This window comes from Ranitomeya imitator, chromosome 4 (assembly GCF_032444005.1).
Source record: "Ranitomeya imitator isolate aRanImi1 chromosome 4, aRanImi1.pri, whole genome shotgun sequence".
NCBI classification, from domain to species: Eukaryota; Metazoa; Chordata; class Amphibia; order Anura; family Dendrobatidae; genus Ranitomeya; species Ranitomeya imitator.
This window is the reverse complement of record NC_091285.1, coordinates 91,081,684-91,100,107: the sequence shown is the minus strand read 5'-3', so window position 1 is coordinate 91,100,107 and position 18,424 is coordinate 91,081,684. Positions and strand designations below refer to the sequence as shown.

Below are 18,424 nucleotides of genomic sequence, written 5' to 3'. Positions count from 1 at the left end.
TCTGATCTCAAAAATAAGAATGGATTGTCTGAGCTCCTGGGATCCGCCCATGAAGGGGGGTGGGGGTCACACCTTCTATTCAATGGTTGGGTCCACCTGAAGATTCTAGACTGGTGGGCTCCTCTTAGTCTATCTAGTATGTACATATGACTAGCCACCTGCTGTGAGAAAGAATGGCTATTCTTCACTAGTGGTGTTGACAAACCTTAATTACATTATAGCTTAGGGCTGCAAGTATTGGGGGAAGGAGACATATTGTTACAGGTGAACTCCCTGCACAAGAAAATACATAAATTACAGCTAATAGAAACCAGAGAACAGTTACATACATCAAATGGCATATTATTCAAATACAGGACAGGGCAAAAGTACATATCATGACAGACATGTCTCTAAATATTAGGAAAAAAACAATAATTCTATCAACTGTTTTTATCTTAACCAGAAAGAAAACACTTAAGCAAATACAAAAGAAGATTAAAACACATGTAAGTTTGTATGTTAGTAAAATCATAAGAGTACGTTCAAAACAATTTTCAACCACATATCATACTGGCAGCAGTGGGATGAAAGCACATGCAAATTTTGTCTGTTTTCATAATTATGAGAATAAGATCAAAAGATTTTCAAGAACTCATACTGCTGAGTCATACTCAGCATGATTAAGTAGGCTTCCTTAGAGTAAGTGAAGTACATTTGACAACATTTAAAATTAGTGCATGTTGGAAAAAGGGCATGTCTCTAAACATTAGGAAAAATCAATGATTCTATGAACGGTCTTTATCTTAACCGAAAACCGAAAAATCATACAAATACAAAAGAAGATTAGATCACATGCTAATTTGCATGTTAGCAAAATCATAAGAATAAGTACAAAAACATTTCAAGACCTCATAATACTGGCAGCAGTGGGATTAAAGCATATGCTAATTTTGTATGTTAGCATAGTTATAAGAATAAGATAAAAAGGTTTTAAGGAACTCTTACTACTGGCAGCAGTGGGATTTGAACCTACAGGTCTGTTGTAAAATGGTTAAGTCTCTAAACAATAGGAAAAACCAATGATTCTATCAACTGTCTTTTCCTAAACAGAAATCCACACACTCATGCAAATACAAAATCATAAGAATTAGATCAAAAGGTTCTGAAGACCTACTGGCAGCAGTAGGATCTGAACCCACGCCTCTGAAGAGACTGGAGCCTTAATCCAGCCCCTTAGACCGCTCGGCCATGCTACCTTTAGCAGCATGATTTTTAAGATTCCTTATCTTAACTGAAAACCACAAAATTATACAAATACAAAAGATTAAATCACATGTTAATTTGCATGTTAGCAAAATCATAAGAATAAGTACAAAAACATTTCAAGACCGCATAATACTGGCAGCAGTGGGATTAAAGCATATACTAATTTTGTATATTAGCGTATGTATAAGAATAAGATAAAAAGGTTTTAAGGAACTCTTACTACTGGCAGCAGTGGGATTTAAACCTACAGGTCTGTTGTAAAATGGTTAAGTCTCTAAACAATAGGAAAAAACAATGATTCTATCAACTGTCTTTTCCTAAACAGAAACCCACACACTCATGCAAATACAAAATCATTTGAATTAGATCAAAATGTTCTGAAGTGCAGCAGTGGGATTTGAACCCATGCCTCCAAAGATACTGGAGCCTAATTTCAGCGCCTTAGACCACTCGGCCATGCTACCTTTAACAGCATGATTTTTACGATTCCTTATCTTAACTGAAAACCGCAAAATTATACAAATACAAAAGATTAAATCACGTTAATTTGCATGTTAGCAAAATCATAAGAATAAGTACAAAAACATTTCAAGACCGCATAATACTGGCAGCAGTGGGATTAAAGCATATGCTAATTTTGTATGTTAGCATAATTATAAGAATAAGATAACAAGGTTTAACATAGCATAATGTTCTAGAATAGTCTGTTTAATCGCCGCATACTCACAGTTCCCCTGAGGGTCCATAGCTCTATAGGCTTCAGCAGCTCCACCCTCTAAGAACCCCACAAGATGTCGAACTCGCTCCCTTTCCGGTACTTCCATTAATCAACACTGATGCTCAAAGTCCTGGAAGAAGCCCTCAATGTCGCCTGCAGCCTCATTAAAGGGCTTAAAGTCTTTGTGGGACACTCTGGGGAGTTCCCTCATGGTGGGTGCTGAGGTTACAGTCTGTCTGGAGCTTCTAGCTGCTTCCAAAGCGATCTGCTCCAGCAATGCCATCTCCTGAGCTCTGTGAATGGCCTTCCTCTTATCGTCTATGGTGGCCTCTTCTCCCAGAAATGCCAACTCCTCCTCGTACCACACAACCCACTGACTTTTTTGGGTATTTACCTCCGGCTGCAGTCTTTCCTCCATTTGCTGTGAGGATCCTTCCTCAGTGTCATCTTGCAGGCGAACTCCTTCCAAAGCCTCAATTAGCTGCTCCTTGGAGAGTCCTTTAAAACGGACTCCTACTTCATGGGCCATTGTTTGTAGGTTCATCGCAGTCCAGCTCTTGTACTCTGCGGTGCTGGTTCCCAATGTTGATGGGCCTTTGTCCTCCATTCCTTCTGCTCTGATCCCACTGCTGCCAACCAGTTTGTGACGGGGTGTACAGCAGAGCAGGAAGGGACAACAGGCCGAGGGATGATCCAATGAGATTTATTAAAGCAGGGAGCATACAACATCAAATATCCATAATGTCCTTCAAGTCCACCAGAAGTCCACAATAAGCCCAAGGAAATAAACAGATCTGGAGGTGCTTTCCAGTAATCCCGCACCCGATAAACGAAACAATAGTCCTTCCACGAGTCCAACAGAACAGATTCGGGGGCACCTCCAGATAATCCTTGTGCCAGCTAACAAAGCAATAGTCCACATGAGTCCAAGGGATCCCAAAACAATCTCACGAACGACGAGATATGTCCTCAGCTCAAGTCTCATCCCGTACGCTTCCGCAGTCACAGATGGACGTGGGGTCTTGCCTCAGCTAAGAATCCCCACTCCTTCCCCTTTAAGGATCAACTCACATCTGATCTCAAAAATAAGAATGGATTATCTGAGCTCCTGGGATCCGCCCATGAAGGGGGGTAGGGGTCACACCTTCTATTCAATGGTTGGGTCCACCTGAAGATTCTAGACTGGTCGGCTCCTCTTAGTCTATCTAGTATGTACATATGACTAGCCACCTGCTGTGAGAAAGAATGGCTATTCTTCACTAGTGGTGTTGACAAACCTTAATTACATTATAGCTTAGGGCTGCAAGTATTGGGGGAAGGAGACATATTGTTACAGGTGAACTCCCAGCACAAGAAAATACATAAATTACAGCTAATAGAAACCAGAGAACAGTTACATACATCAAATGGCATATTATTCAAATACAGGACAGGGCAAAAGTACATATCATGACAGACATGTCTCTAAATATTAGGAAAAAAACAATAATTCTATCAACTGTTTTTATCTTAACCAGAAAGAAAACACTTAAGCAAATACAAAAGAAGATTAAAACACATGTAAGTTTGTATGTTAGTAAAATCATAAGAGTAAGTTCAAAACAATTTTCAAGCACATATCATACTGGCAGCAGTGGGATGAAAGCACATGCAAATTTTGTCTGTTTTCATAATTATAAGAATAAGATCAAAAGATTTTCAAGAACTCATACTGCTGAGTCATACTCAGCATGATTAAGTAGGCTTCCTTAGAGTAAGTGAAGTACATTTGACAACATTTAAAATTAGTGCATGTTGGAAAAAGGGCATGTCTCTAAACATTAGGAAAAACCAATGATTCTATCAACGGTCTTTATCTTAACCGAAAACCGAACAATCATACAAATACAAAAGAAGATTAGATCACATGCTAATTTGCATGTTAGCAAAATCATAAGAATAAGTACAAAAACATTTCAAGACCTCATAATACTGGCAGCAGTGGGATTAAAGCATATGCTAATTTTGTATGTTAGCATAGTTATAAGAATAAGATAAAAAGGTTTTAAGGAACTCTTACTACTGGCAGCAGTGGGATTTGAACCTACAGGTCTGCTGTAAAATGGTTAAGTCTCTAAACAATAGGAAAAACCAATGATTCTATCAACTGTCTTTTCCTAAACAGAAATCCACACACTCATGCAAATACAAAATCATAAGAATTAGATCAAAAGGTTCTGAAGACCTACTGGCAGCAGTGGGATTTGAACCCACGCCTCCAAAGAGACTGGAACCTAAATCCAGCGCCTTAGACCACTCGGCCATGCTACCTTTAACAGCATGATTTTTACGATTCCTTATCTTAACTGAAAACCGCAAAATTATACAAATACAAAAGATTAAATCACATGTTAATTTGCATGTTAGCAAAATCATAAGAATAAGTACAAAAACATTTCAAGACCGCATAATACTGGCAGCAGTGGGATTAAAGCATATGCTAATTTTGTATATTAGCGTATGTATAAGAATAAGATAAAAAGGTTTTAAGGAACTCTTACTACTGGCAGCAGTGGGATTTAAACCTACAGGTCTGTTGTAAAATGGTTAAGTCTCTAAACAATAGGAAAAAACAATGATTCTATCAACTGTCTTTTCCTAAACAGAAACCCACACACTCATGCAAATACAAAATCATTTGAATTAGATCAAAATGTTCTGAAGACCTACTGGCAGCAGCGGGATTTGAACCCACGCCTCTGAAGAGACTGGAGCCTTAATCCAGCGCCATAGACCGCTCGGCCATGCTACCCTAATATACTACATAAAAAAAGCTTCCTTAGAGTAAGTTTAGTGAATTTTCCTACAGTTTAACTTCTTCAAGGTGGAAAATGGATAGGTCTCTAAGCAAAAAGGAAAAAGCAATGATTCTATCTACTGTCTTTTGCAAAACAGCAAAGCATGGACTCATACAAATACAAAATAATAAAACACATGCTAATTTTTCTATTAGCAAAATCATAAATATAAGCTAAAAAGTTTCAAAGTAGAAATACACTGGCAGCAGTGGGATTTGAACCCACGCCTCCAAAGAGACTGGAGCCTAAGTCCAGCGCCTTAGACCACTCGGCCATGCTACCTTTAACAGCATGATTTTTACGATTCCTTATCTTAACTGAAAACCGCAAAAATATACAAATACAAAAGATTAAATCACATGTTAATTTGCATGTTAGCAAAATCATAAGAATAAGTACAAAAACATTTCAAGACCGCATAATACTGGCAGCAGTGGGATTAAAGCATATGCTAATTTTGTATGTTAGCATAATTATAAGAATAAAATAACAAGGTTTAACATAGCATTATGTTCTAGAATAGTCTGTTTAATCGCCGCATACTCACAGTTCCCCCGAGGGTCCATAGCTCTATAGGCTTCAGCAGCTCCACCCTCTAAGAACCCCACAAGATGTCGAACTCGCTCCCTTTCCGGGACTTCCATTAATCAACACTGATGCTCAAAGTCCTGGAAGAAGCCCTCAGTGTCGCCTGCAGCCTCATTAAAGGGCTTAAAGTCTTTGTGGGACACTCTGGGGAGTTCCCTCATGGTGGGTGCTGAGGTTACAGTCTGTCTGGAGCTTCTAGCTGCTTCCAAAGTGATCTGCTCCAGAAATGCCATCTCCTGAGCTCTGTGAATGGCCTTCCTCTTATCGTCTATGGTGGCCTCTTCTCCCAGAAATGCCAACTCCTCCTCGTACCACACAACCCACTGACTTTTTTGGGTATTTACCTCCGGCTGCAGTCTTTCCTCCATTTGCTGTGAGGATCCTTCCTCAGTGTCATCTTGCAGGCGAACTCCTTCCAAAGCCTCAATTAGCTGCTCCTTGGAGAGTCCTTTAAAACGGACTCCTACTTCATGGGCCTTTGTTTGTAGGTTCATCGCAGTCCAGCTCTTGTACTCTGCGGTGCTGGTTCCCAATGTTGATGGGCCTTTGTCCTCCATTCCTTCTGCTCTGATCCCACTGCTGCCAACCAGTTTGTGACGGGGTGTACAGCAGAGCAGGAACGGACAACAGGCCGAGGGATGATCCAATGAGATTTATTAAAGCAGGGAGCATTCAACATCAAATATCCATAATGTCCTTCAAGTCCACCAGAAGTCCACAATAAGCCCAAGGAAATAAACAGATCTGGAGGTGCTTTCCAGTAATCCCGCACCCGATAAACGAAACAATAGTCCTTCCACGAGTCCAACAGAACAGATTCGGGGGCACCTCCAGATAATCCTTGTGCCAGCTAACAAAGCAATAGTCCACATGAGTCCAAGGGATCCCAAAACAATCTCACGAACGACGAGATATGTCCTCAGCTCAAGTCTCATCCCGTACGCTTCCGCAGTCACAGATGGACGTGGGGTCTTGCCTCAGCTAAGAATCCCCACTCCTTCCCCTTTAAGGATCAACTCACATCTGATCTCAAAAATAAGAATGGATTATCTGAGCTCCTGGGATCCGCCCATGAAGGGGGGTAGGGGTCACACCTTCTATTCAATGGTTGGGTCCACCTGAAGATTCTAGACTGGTCGGCTCCTCTTAGTCTATCTAGTATGTACATATGACTAGCCACCTGCTGTGAGAAAGAATGGCTATTCTTCACTAGTGGTGTTGACAAACGTTAATTACATTATAGCTTAGGGCTGCAAGTATTGGGGGAAGGAGAGATATTGTTACAGGTGAACTCCCAGCACAAGAAAATACATAAATTACAGCTAATAGAAACCAGAGAACAGTTACATACATCAAATGGCATATTATTCAAATACAGGACAGGGCGAAAGTACATATCATGACAGACATGTCTCTAAATATTAGGAAAAAAACAATAATTCTATCAACTGTTTTTATCTTAACCAGAAAGAAAACACTTAAGCAAATACAAAAGAAGATTAAAACACATGTAAGTTTGTATGTTAGTAAAATCATAAGAGTACGTTCAAAACAATTTTCAACCACATATCATACTGGCAGCAGTGGGATGAAAGCACATGCAAATTTTGTCTGTTTTCATAATTATGAGAATAAGATCAAAAGATTTTCAAGAACTCATACTGCTGAGTCATACTCAGCATGATTAAGTAGGCTTCCTTAGAGTAAGTGAAGTACATTTGACAACATTTAAAATTAGTGCATGTTGGAAAAAGGGCATGTCTCTAAACATTAGGAAAAACCAATGATTCTATGAACGGTCTTTATCTTAACCGAAAACCGAAAAATCATACAAATACAAAAGAAGATTAGATCACATGCTAATTTGCATGTTAGCAAAATCATAAGAATAAGTACAAAAACATTTCAAGACCTCATAATACTGGCAGCAGTGGGATTAAAGCATATGCTAATTTTGTATGTTAGCATAGTTATAAGAATAAGATAAAAAGGTTTTAAGGAACTCTTACTACTGGCAGCAGTGGGATTTGAACCTACAGGTCTGTTGTAAAATGGTTAAGTCTCTAAACAATAGGAAAAACCAATGATTCTATCAACTGTCTTTTCCTAAACAGAAATCCACACACTCATGCAAATACAAAATCATAAGAATTAGATCAAAAGGTTCTGAAGACCTACTGGCAGCAGTAGGATTTGAACCCACGCCTCTGAAGAGACTGGAGTCTTAATCCAGCCCTTTAGACCGCTCGGCCATGCTACCTTTAGCAGCATGATTTTTAAGATTCCTTATCTTAACTGAAAACCACAAAATTATACAAATACAAAAGATTAAATCACATGTTAATTTGCATGTTAGCAAAATCATAAGAATAAGTACAAAAACATTTCAAGACCGCATAATACTGGCAGCAGTGGGATTAAAGCATATGCTAATTTTGTATATTAGCGTATGTATAAGAATAAGATAAAAAGGTTTTAAGGAACTCTTACTACTGGCAGCAGTGGGATTTAAACCTACAGGTCTGTTGTAAAATGGTTAAGTCTCTAAACAATAGGAAAAAACAATGATTCTATCAACTGTCTTTTCCTAAACAGAAACCCACACACTCATGCAAATACAAAATCATTTGAATTAGATCAAAATGTTCTGAAGTGCAGCAGTGGGATTTGAACCCATGCCTCCAAAGATACTGGAGCCTAATTTCAGCGCCTTAGACCACTCGGCCATGCTACCTTTAACAGCATGATTTTTACGATTCCTTATCTTAACTGAAAACCGCAAAATTATACAAATACAAAAGATTAAATCACAATAATTTGCATGTTAGCAAAATCATAAGAATAAGTACAAAAACATTTCAAGACCGCATAATACTGGCAGCAGTGGGATTAAAGCATATGCTAATTTTGTATGTTAGCATAATTATAAGAATAAGATAACAAGGTTTAACATAGCATAATGTTCTAGAATAGTCTGTTTAATCGCCGCATACTCACAGTTCCCCCGAGGGTCCATAGCTCTATAGGCTTCAGCAGCTCCACCCTCTAAGAACCCCACAAGATGTCGAACTCGCTCCCTTTCCGGGACTTCCATTAATCAACACTGATGCTCAAAGTCCTGGAAGAAGCCCTCAATGTCGCCTGCAGCCTCATTAAAAGGCTTAAAGTCTTTGTGGGACACTCTGGGGAGTTCCCTCATGGTGGGTGCTGAGGTTACAGTCTGTCTGGAGCTTCTAGCTGCTTCCAAAGTGATCTGCTCCAGCAATGCCATCTCCTGAGCTCTGTGAATGGCCTTCCTCTTATCGTCTATGGTGGCCTCTTCTCCCAGAAATGCCAACTCCTCCTCGTACCACACAACCCACTGACTTTTTTGGGTATTTACCTCCGGCTGCAGTCTTTCCTCCATTTGCTGTGAGGATCCTTCCTCAGTGTCATCTTGCAGGCGAACTCCTTCCAAAGCCTCAATTAGCTGCTCCTTGGAGAGTCCTTTAAAACGGACTCCTACTTCATGGGCCTTTGTTTGTAGGTTCATCGCAGTCCAGCTCTTGTACTCTGCGGTGCTGGTTCCCAATGTTGATGGGCCTTTGTCCTCCATTCCTTCTGCTCTGATCCCACTGCTGCCAACCAGTTTGTGACGGGGTGTACAGCAGAGCAGGAAGGGACAACAGGCCGAGGGATGATCCAATGAGATTTATTAAAGCAGGGAGCATTCAACATCAAATATCCATAATGTCCTTCAAGTCCACCAGAAGTCCACAATAAGCCCAAGGAAATAAACAGATCTGGAGGTGCTTTCCAGTAATCCCGCACCCGATAAACGAAACAATAGTCCTTCCACGAGTCCAACAGAACAGATTCGGGGGCACCTCCAGATAATCCTTGTGCCAGCTAACAAAGCAATAGTCCACATGAGTCCAAGGGATCCCAAAACAATCTCACGAACGACGAGATATGTCCTCAGCTCAAGTCTCATCCCGTACGCTTCCGCAGTCACAGATGGACGTGGGGTCTTGCCTCAGCTAAGAATCCCCACTCCTTCCCCTTTAAGGATCAACTCACATCTGATCTCAAAAATAAGAATGGATTATCTGAGCTCCTGGGATCCGCCCATGAAGGGGGGTAGGGGTCACACCTTCTATTCAATGGTTGGGTCCACCTGAAGATTCTAGACTGGTCGGCTCCTCTTAGTCTATCTAGTATGTACATATGACTAGCCACCTGCTGTGAGAAAGAATGGCTATTCTTCACTAGTGGTGTTGACAAACGTTAATTACATTATAGCTTAGGGCTGCAAGTATTGGGGGAAGGAGAGATATTGTTACAGGTGAACTCCCAGCACAAGAAAATACATAAATTACAGCTAATAGAAACCAGAGAACAGTTACATACATCAAATGGCATATTATTCAAATACAGGACAGGGCGAAAGTACATATCATGACAGACATGTCTCTAAATATTAGGAAAAAAACAATAATTCTATCAACTGTTTTTATCTTAACCAGAAAGAAAACACTTAAGCAAATACAAAAGAAGATTAAAACACATGTAAGTTTGTATGTTAGTAAAATCATAAGAGTATGTTCAAAACAATTTTCAACCACATATCATACTGGCAGCAGTGGGATGAAAGCACATGCAAATTTTGTCTGTTTTCATAATTATGAGAATAAGATCAAAAGATTTTCAAGAACTCATACTGCTGAGTCATACTCAGCATGATTAAGTAGGCTTCCTTAGAGTAAGTGAAGTACATTTGACAACATTTAAAATTAGTGCATGTTGGAAAAAGGGCATGTCTCTAAACATTAGGAAAAACCAATGATTCTATGAACGGTCTTTATCTTAACCGAAAACCGAAAAATCATACAAATACAAAAGAAGATTAGATCACATGCTAATTTGCATGTTAGCAAAATCATAAGAATAAGTACAAAAACATTTCAAGACCTCATAATACTGGCAGCAGTGGGATTAAAGCATATGCTAATTTTGTATGTTAGCATAGTTATAAGAATAAGATAAAAAGGTTTTAAGGAACTCTTACTACTGGCAGCAGTGGGATTTGAACCTACAGGTCTGTTGTAAAATGGTTAAGTCTCTAAACAATAGGAAAAACCAATGATTCTATCAACTGTCTTTTCCTAAACAGAAATCCACACACTCATGCAAATACAAAATCATAAGAATTAGATCAAAAGGTTCTGAAGACCTACTGGCAGCAGTGGGATTTGAACCCATGCCTCCAAAGAGACTGGAACCTAAATCCAGCGCCTTAGACCACTCGGCCATGCTACCTTTAACAGCATGATTTTTAAGATTCCTTTTCTTAACTGAAAACCAAAAAATTATACAAATACAAAAGATTAAATCACATGTTAATTTGCATGTTAGCAAAATCATAAGAATAAGTACAAAAACATTTCAAGACCGCATAATACTGGCAGCAGTGGGATTAAAGCATATGTTAATTTTGTATGTTAGCGTATGTATAAGAATAAGATAAAAAGGTTTTAAGGAACTCTTACTACTGGCAGCAGTGGGATTTAAACCTACAGGTCTGTTGTAATGATTCTATCAACTGTCTTTTTCTAAACAGAAACCCACACACTCATGCAAATACAAAATCATTTGAATTAGATCAAAATGTTCCGAAGACCTACTGGCAGCAGTGAGATTTGAACCCACGCCTCTGAAGAGACTGGAGCCTTGATCCAGCGCCTTAGACCGCTCGGCCATGCTATCTTAATATACTACATGAAAAAAGCTTCCTTAGAGTAAGTTTAGTGAATTTTCCTACATTTTAACTTCTTCAAGGTGGAAAATGGATAATCATAGTAACATAGTAACATAGTTAGTAAGGCCGAAAAAAGACATTTGTCCATCCAGTTCAGCCTATATTCCATCATAATAAATACCCAGATCTACGTCCTTCTACAGAACCTAATAATTGTATGATACAATATTGTTCTGCTCCAGGAAGACATCCAGGCCTCTCTTGAACCCCTCGACTGAGTTCGCCATCACCACCTCCTCAGGCAAGCAATTCCAGATTCTCACTGCCCTAACAGTAAAGAATCCTCTTCTATGTTGGTGGAAAAACCTTCTCTCCTCCAGACGCAAAGAATGCCCCCTTGTGCCCGTCACCTTCCTTGGTATAAACAGATCCTCAGCGAGATATTTGTATTGTCCCCTTATATACTTATACATGGTTATTAGATCGCCCCTCAGTCGTCTTTTTTCTAGACTAAATAATCCTAATTTCGCTAATCTATCTGGGTATTGTAGTTCTCCCATCCCCTTTATTAATTTTGTTGCCCTCCTTTGTACTCTCTCTAGTTCCATTATATCCTTCCTGAGCACCGGTGCCCAAAACTGGACACAGTACTCCATGTGCGGTCTAACTAGGGATTTGTACAGAGGCAGTATAATGCTCTCATCATGTGTATCCAGACCTCTTTTAATGCACCCCATGATCCTGTTTGCCTTGGCAGCTGCTGCCTGGCACTGGCTGCTCCAGGTAAGTTTATCATTAACTAGGATCCCCAAGTCCTTCTCCCTGTCAGATTTACCCAGTGGTTTCCCGTTCAGTGTGTAATGGTGATATTGATTCCCTCTTCCCATGTGTATAACCTTACATTTATCATTGTTAAACCTCATCTGCCACCTTTCAGCCCAAGTTTCCAACTTATCCAGATCCATCTGTAGCAGAATACTATCTTCTCTTGTATTAACTGCTTTACATAGTTTTGTATCATCTGCAAATATCGATATTTTACTGTGTAAACCTTCTACCAGATCATTAATGAATATGTTGAAGAGAACAGGTCCCAATACTGACCCCTGCGGTACCCCACTGGTCACAGCGACCCAGTTAGAGACTATACCATTTATAACCACCCTCTGCTTTCTATCACTAAGCCAGTTACTAACCCATTTACACACATTTTCCCCCAGACCAAGCATTCTCATTTTGTGTACCAACCTCTTGTGCGGCACGGTATCAAACGCTTTGGAAAAATCGAGATATACCACGTCCAATGACTCACCGTGGTCCAGTCTATAGCTTACCTCTTCATAAAAACTGATTAGATTGGTTTGACAGGAGCGATTTCTCATAAACCCATGCTGATATGGAGTTAAACAGTTATTCTCATTGAGATAATCCAGAATAACATCCCTCAGAAACCCTTCAAATATTTTACCAACAATAGAGGTTAGACTTACTGGCCTATAATTTCCAGGTTCACTTTTAGAGCCCTTTTTGAATATTGGCACCACATTTGCTATGCGCCAGTCCTGCGGAACAGACCCTGTCGCTATAGAGTCACTAAAAATAAGAAATAATGGTTTATCTATTACATTACTTAGTTCTCTTAGTACTCGTGGGTGTATGCCATCCGGACCCGGAGATTTATCTATTTTAATCTTATTTAGCCGGTTTCGCACCTCTTCTTGGGTTAGATTGGTGACCCTTAATATAGGGTTTTCATTGTTTCTTGGGATTTCACCTAGCATTTCATTTTCCACCGTGAATACCGTGGAGAAGAAGGTGTTTAATATGTTAGCTTTTTCCTCGTCATCTACAACCATTCTTTCCTCACTATTTTTTAAGGGGCCTACATTTTCAGTTTTTATTCTTTTACTATTGATATAGTTGAAGAACAGTTTGGGATTAGTTTTACTCTCCTTAGCAATGTGCTTCTCTGTTTCCTTTTTGGCAGCTTTAATTAGTTTTTTAGATAAAGTATTTTTCTCCCTATAGTTTTTTAGAGCTTCAATGGTGCCATCCTGCTTTAGTAGTGCAAATGCTTTCTTTTTACTGTTAATTGCCTGTCTTACTTCTTTGTTTAGCCACATTGGGTTTTTCCTATTTCTAGTCCTTTTATTCCCACAAGGTATAAACCGCTTACACTGCCTATTTAGGATGTTCTTAAACATTTCCCATTTATTATCTGTATTCTCATTTCTGAGGATATTGTCCCAGTCTACCAGATTAAGGGCATCTCTAAGCTGGTCAAACTTTGCCTTCCTAAAGTTCAATGTTTTTGTGACTCCCTGACAAGTCCCCCTAGTGAAAGACAGGTGAAACTGCACAATATTGTGGTCGCTATTTCCTAAATGCCCAACCACCTGCAGATTTGTTATTCTGTCAGGTCTATTAGATAGTATTAGGTCTAAAAGTGCTGCTCCTCTGGTTGGATTCTGCACCAATTGTGAAAGATAATTTTTCTTGGTTATTAGCAGAAACCTGTTGCCTTTATGGGTTTCACAGGTTTCTGTTTCCCAGTTAATATCCGGGTAGTTAAAGTCCCCCATAACCAGGACCTCATTATGGGTTGCAGCTTCATCTATCTGCTTTAGAAGTAGACTTTCCATGCTTTCTGTTATATTTGGGGGTTTGTAACAGACCCCAATGAGAATTTTGTTACCATTTTTCCCTCCATGAATTTCAACCCATATGGACTCGACATCCTCATTCCCTTCGCTAATATCCTCCCTTAAAGTGGACTTTAGACAAGACTTTACATAGAGACAAACCCCTCCTCCTCTCCGATTTTTACGATCCTTTCTAAACAGACTGTAACCCTGTAAGTTAACTGCCCAGTCATAGCTTTCATCTAACCATGTCTCGGTTATTCCCACTATGTCAAAGTTACCTGTAGATATTTCTGCTTCTAGTTCTTCCATCTTGTTTGTCAGGCTTCTGGCGTTTGCGAGCATGCAGTTTAGAGGATTTTGTTTTGTTCCAATCTCCTCACTGTGGATTGTTTTAGAAATGTTCTTACCTCCCTTCTGAGTATGTTTTCCTGGGTCGTCTTTGTTCGAGTCTAATGTTTTTCTTCCCGTCCCCTCTTCTTCTAGTTTAACGCCCTCCTGATGAGTGTAGCGAGTCTTCTGGCGAATGTGTGTTTCCCAGGTTTGTTGAGGTGTAGTCCGTCTCTGGCGAGGAGTCCATCATACCAGTAATTCACACCGTGGTCCAGGAATCCAAATCCTTGTTGTCTGCACCATCGTCTTAGCCAGTTGTTTGCATCAAGGATCCTGTTCCATCTCCTGGTGCCATGCCCGTCTACTGGAAGGATAGAAGAAAAAACTACCTGTGCATCCAGTTCCTTTACTTTCTTCCCCAACTCTTCAAAGTCCTTGCAGATTGTCGGTAGGTCCTTCCTTGCCGTGTCATTGGTGCCAACATGTATCAGAAGAAATGGGTGGACGTCCTTGGAGCTGAAGAGCTTTGGTATCCTATCGGTCACATCCTTGATCATCGCACCTGGAAGGCAGCATACTTCTCTTGCAGTTATGTCCGGTCTGCAGATGGCTGCTTCGGTGCCTCTCAGTAGTGAGTCTCCCACCACCACCACTCTTCGTTGCTTCTTGGCTGTACTTTTTGCTGTCACTTGTTGCTGTGTGCCCTTTTCTTTTTTGCTTGCTGGTATTGCTTCATTCTTAGGTGTGCCATCTTCATCCTCTACAAAGATTTGATATCGGTTCTTCAGTTGTGTGGTTGGTGATTTCTCCATGGTCTTCTTGCTTCTTTTGGTCACATGCTTCCACTCATCTGCTTTTGGAGGTTCTCTGACACTTTTTGCACCTTCTGTGACCAGTAGAGATGCTTCTGTTCTGTCTAGAAAGTCTTCATTCTCTTTGATGAGTTTCAAAGTTGCTATTCTTTCTTCCAGACCCCGCACCTTTTCTTCTAAAAGGGCCACTAGTCTACACTTCTGACAGGTGAAATTGGATTCTTCTTCTGGTCGATCTGTGAACATGTAGCACATGCTGCAGCTCACCATGTAGGTTGTCACATCTGCCATGTTGCTCCTAGATCCTGCTGACTTGCTGTGTGTTTTCCTTCTTGTGTAATCTACTCAGCCAAGCTCTCTTGCAATAATGTCCTACAGGCAAAAATACGGTGCGCGGTTTGGTGATGCTTTCGAAGCAGCTGGTCCCGGCTGTACCCAACGATCTTCTAGCTTAGGGAGACTTCGCTTCTCCCAGAAGGCACCTGGAATATGCAAATTAGCCTCCTGAAGCTTGAATCCCTGGTTTTGGATAGGTCTCTAAGCAAAAAGGAAAAAGCAATGATTCTATCTACTGTCTTTTGCATGCACTTATACAAATACAAAATAATAAAACACATGCTAATTGTTCTATTAGCAAAATCATAAATATAAGCTAAAAAGTTTCAAAGTAAAAATACACTGGCAGCAGTGGGATTTGAACCCACGCCTCCAAAGAGACTGGAGCTTAAAACCAGCGCCTTAGACCACTCGGCCATGCTACCTTTTTCAGCATGATTTTTACGATTCCTTATCTTAACTGAAAACCGCAAAATTATACAAATACAAAAGATTAAATCACATGTTAATTTGCATGTTAGCAAAATCATAAGAATAAGTACAAAAACATTTCAAGACCGCATAATACTGGCAGCAGTGGGATTAAAGCATATGCTAATTTTGTATGTTAGCTTATGTATAAGAATAAGATAAAAAGGTTTTAAGGAACTCTTACTACTGGCAGCAGTGGGATTTAAACCTACAGGTCTGTTGTAAAATGGTTAAGTCTCTAAACAATAGGAAAAAACAATGATTCTATCAACTGTCTTTTCCTAAACAGAAACCCACACACTCATGCAAATACAAAATCATTTGAATTAGATCAAAATGTTCCGAAGACCTACTGGCAGCAGTGGGATTTGAACCCACGCCTCTGAAGAGACTGGAGCCTTAATCCAGCGCCTTAGACCACTCGGCCATGCTACCTTAATATACTACATGAAAAAAGCTTCCTTATAGTAAGTTTAGTGAATTTTCATACATTTTAACTTCTTCAAGGTGGAAAATGGATAGGTCTCTAAGCAAAAAGGAAAAAGCAATGATTCTATCTACTGTCTTTTGCATGCACTTATACAAATACAAAATAATAAAACACATGCTAATTGTTCTATTAGCAAAATCATAAATATAAGCTAAAAAGTTTCAAAGTAAAAATACACTGGCAGCAGTGGGATTTGAACCCACGCCTCCAAAGGGACTGGAGCCTAAATCCAGCGCCTTAGACCACTCGGCCATGCTACCTTTAACAGCATGATTTTTACGATTCCTTATCTTAACTGAAAACCGCAAAATTATACAAATACAAAAGATTAAATCACATGTTAATTTGCATGTTAGCAAAATCATAAAAATAAGTACAAAAACATTTCAAGACCGCATAATACTGGCAGCAGTGGGATTAAAGCATATGCTAATTTTGTATGTTAGCATAATTATAAGAATAAGATAACAAGGTTTAACATAGCATAATGTTCTAGAATAGTCTGTTTAATCGCCGCATACTCACAGTTCGCCCGAGGGTCCATAGCTCTATAGGCTTCAGCAGCTCCACCCTCTAAGAACCCCACAAGATGTCGAACTCGCTCCCTATCCGGGACTTCCATTAATCAACACTGATGCTCAAAGTCCTGGAAGTAGCCCTCAATGTCGCCTGCAGCCTCATTAAAGGGCTTAAAGTCTTTGTGGGACACTCTGGGGAGTTCCCTCATGGTGGGTGCTGAGGTTACAGTCTGTCTGGAGCTTCTAGCCGCTTCCAAAGCGATCTGCTCCAGCAATGCCATCTCCTGAGCTCTGTGAATGGCCTTCCTCTTATCGTCTATGGTGGCCTCTTCTCCCAGAAATGCCAACTCCTCCTCGTACCACACAACCCACTGACTTTTTTGGGTATTTACCTCCGGCTGCAGTCTTTCCTCCATTTGCTGTGAGGATCCTTCCTCAGTGTCTCTTGCAGGCGAACTCCTTCCAAAGCCTCAATTAGCTGCTCCTTGGAGAGTCCTTTAAAACGGACTCCTACTTCATGGGCCTTTGTTTGTAGGTTCATCGCAGTCCAGCTCTTGTACTCTGCGGTGCTGGTTCCCAATGTTGATGGGCCTTTGTCCTCCATTCCTTCTGCTCTGATCCCACTGCTGCTAACCAGTTTGTGACGGGGTGTACAGCAGAGCAGGAAGGGACAACAGGCCGAGGGATGATCCAATGAGATTTATTAAAGCAGGGAGCATACAACATCAAATATCCATAATGTCCTTCAAGTCCACCAGAAGTCCACAATAAGCCCAAGTAAATAAAGAGATCTGGAGGTGCTTTCCAGTAATCCCGCACCCGATAAACGAAACAATAGTCCTTCCACGAGTCCAACAGAACAGATTCGGGGGCACCTCCCGATAATCCTTGTGCCAGCTAACAAAGCAATAGTCCACATGAGTCCAAGGGATCCCAAAACAATCTCACGAACGACGAGATATGTCCTCAGCTCAAGTCTCATCCCGTACGCTTCCGCAGTCACAGATGGACGTGGGGTCTTGCCTCAGCTAAGAATCCCCACTCCTTCCCCTTTAAGGATCAACTCACATCTGATCTCAAAAATAAGAATGGATTGTCTGAGCTCCTGGGATCCGCCCATGAAGGTGGGTAGGGGTCATACCTTCTATTCAATGGTTGGGTCCACCTGAAGATTCTAGACTGGTCGGCTCCTCTTAGTCTATCAAGTATGTACATATGACTAGCCACCTGCTGCGAGAAAGAATGGCTATTCTTCACTAGTGGTGTTGACAAACTTTAATTACATTATAGCTTAGGGCTGCAAGTATTGGGGGAAGGAGACATATTGTTACAGGTGAACTCCCAGCACAAGAAAATACATAAATTACAGCTAATAGAAACCAGAGAACAGTTACATACATCAAATGGCATATTATTCAAATACAGGACAGGGCAAAAGTACATATCATGACAGACATGTCTCTAAATATTAGGAAAAAAACAATAATTCTATCAACTGTTTTTATCTTAACCAGAAAGAAAACACTTAAGCAAATACAAAAGAAGATTAAAACACATGTAAGTTTGTATGTTAGTAAAATCTTAAGAGTAAGTTCAAAACAATTTTCAAGCACATATCATACTGGCAGCAGTGGGATGAAAGCACATGCAAATTTTGTCTGTTTTCATAATTATGAGAATAAGATCAAAAGATT

The 18,424-nt window shown here is 40.2% G+C and overlaps 6 non-coding genes across 6 annotated transcripts; all 6 read right to left on the bottom strand.

Moving 5' to 3' along the window:
* Window positions 1-4,194: 4,194 nt before the first annotated feature.
* Window positions 4,195-4,276, bottom strand: TRNAL-UAG (transfer RNA leucine (anticodon UAG)). Its single transcript has one exon. It is a non-coding gene; the product is annotated as a tRNA-Leu (tRNA).
* A 727-nt stretch (window positions 4,277-5,003) lies between these two features.
* On the bottom strand, window positions 5,004-5,085 carry TRNAL-UAG (transfer RNA leucine (anticodon UAG)). The gene has a single exon. It is a non-coding gene; the product is annotated as a tRNA-Leu (tRNA).
* Window positions 5,086-10,607: 5,522 nt separating this feature from the next.
* TRNAL-UAG (transfer RNA leucine (anticodon UAG)) lies at window positions 10,608-10,689 on the bottom strand. Its single transcript has one exon. It is a non-coding gene; the product is annotated as a tRNA-Leu (tRNA).
* Window positions 10,690-15,594: 4,905 nt separating this feature from the next.
* On the bottom strand, window positions 15,595-15,676 carry TRNAL-UAA (transfer RNA leucine (anticodon UAA)). The gene has a single exon. It is a non-coding gene; the product is annotated as a tRNA-Leu (tRNA).
* Window positions 15,677-16,075: 399 nt separating this feature from the next.
* TRNAL-AAG (transfer RNA leucine (anticodon AAG)) lies at window positions 16,076-16,157 on the bottom strand. Its single transcript has one exon. It is a non-coding gene; the product is annotated as a tRNA-Leu (tRNA).
* A 233-nt stretch (window positions 16,158-16,390) lies between these two features.
* On the bottom strand, window positions 16,391-16,472 carry TRNAL-UAG (transfer RNA leucine (anticodon UAG)). The gene has a single exon. It is a non-coding gene; the product is annotated as a tRNA-Leu (tRNA).
* Window positions 16,473-18,424: the final 1,952 nt, after the last annotated feature.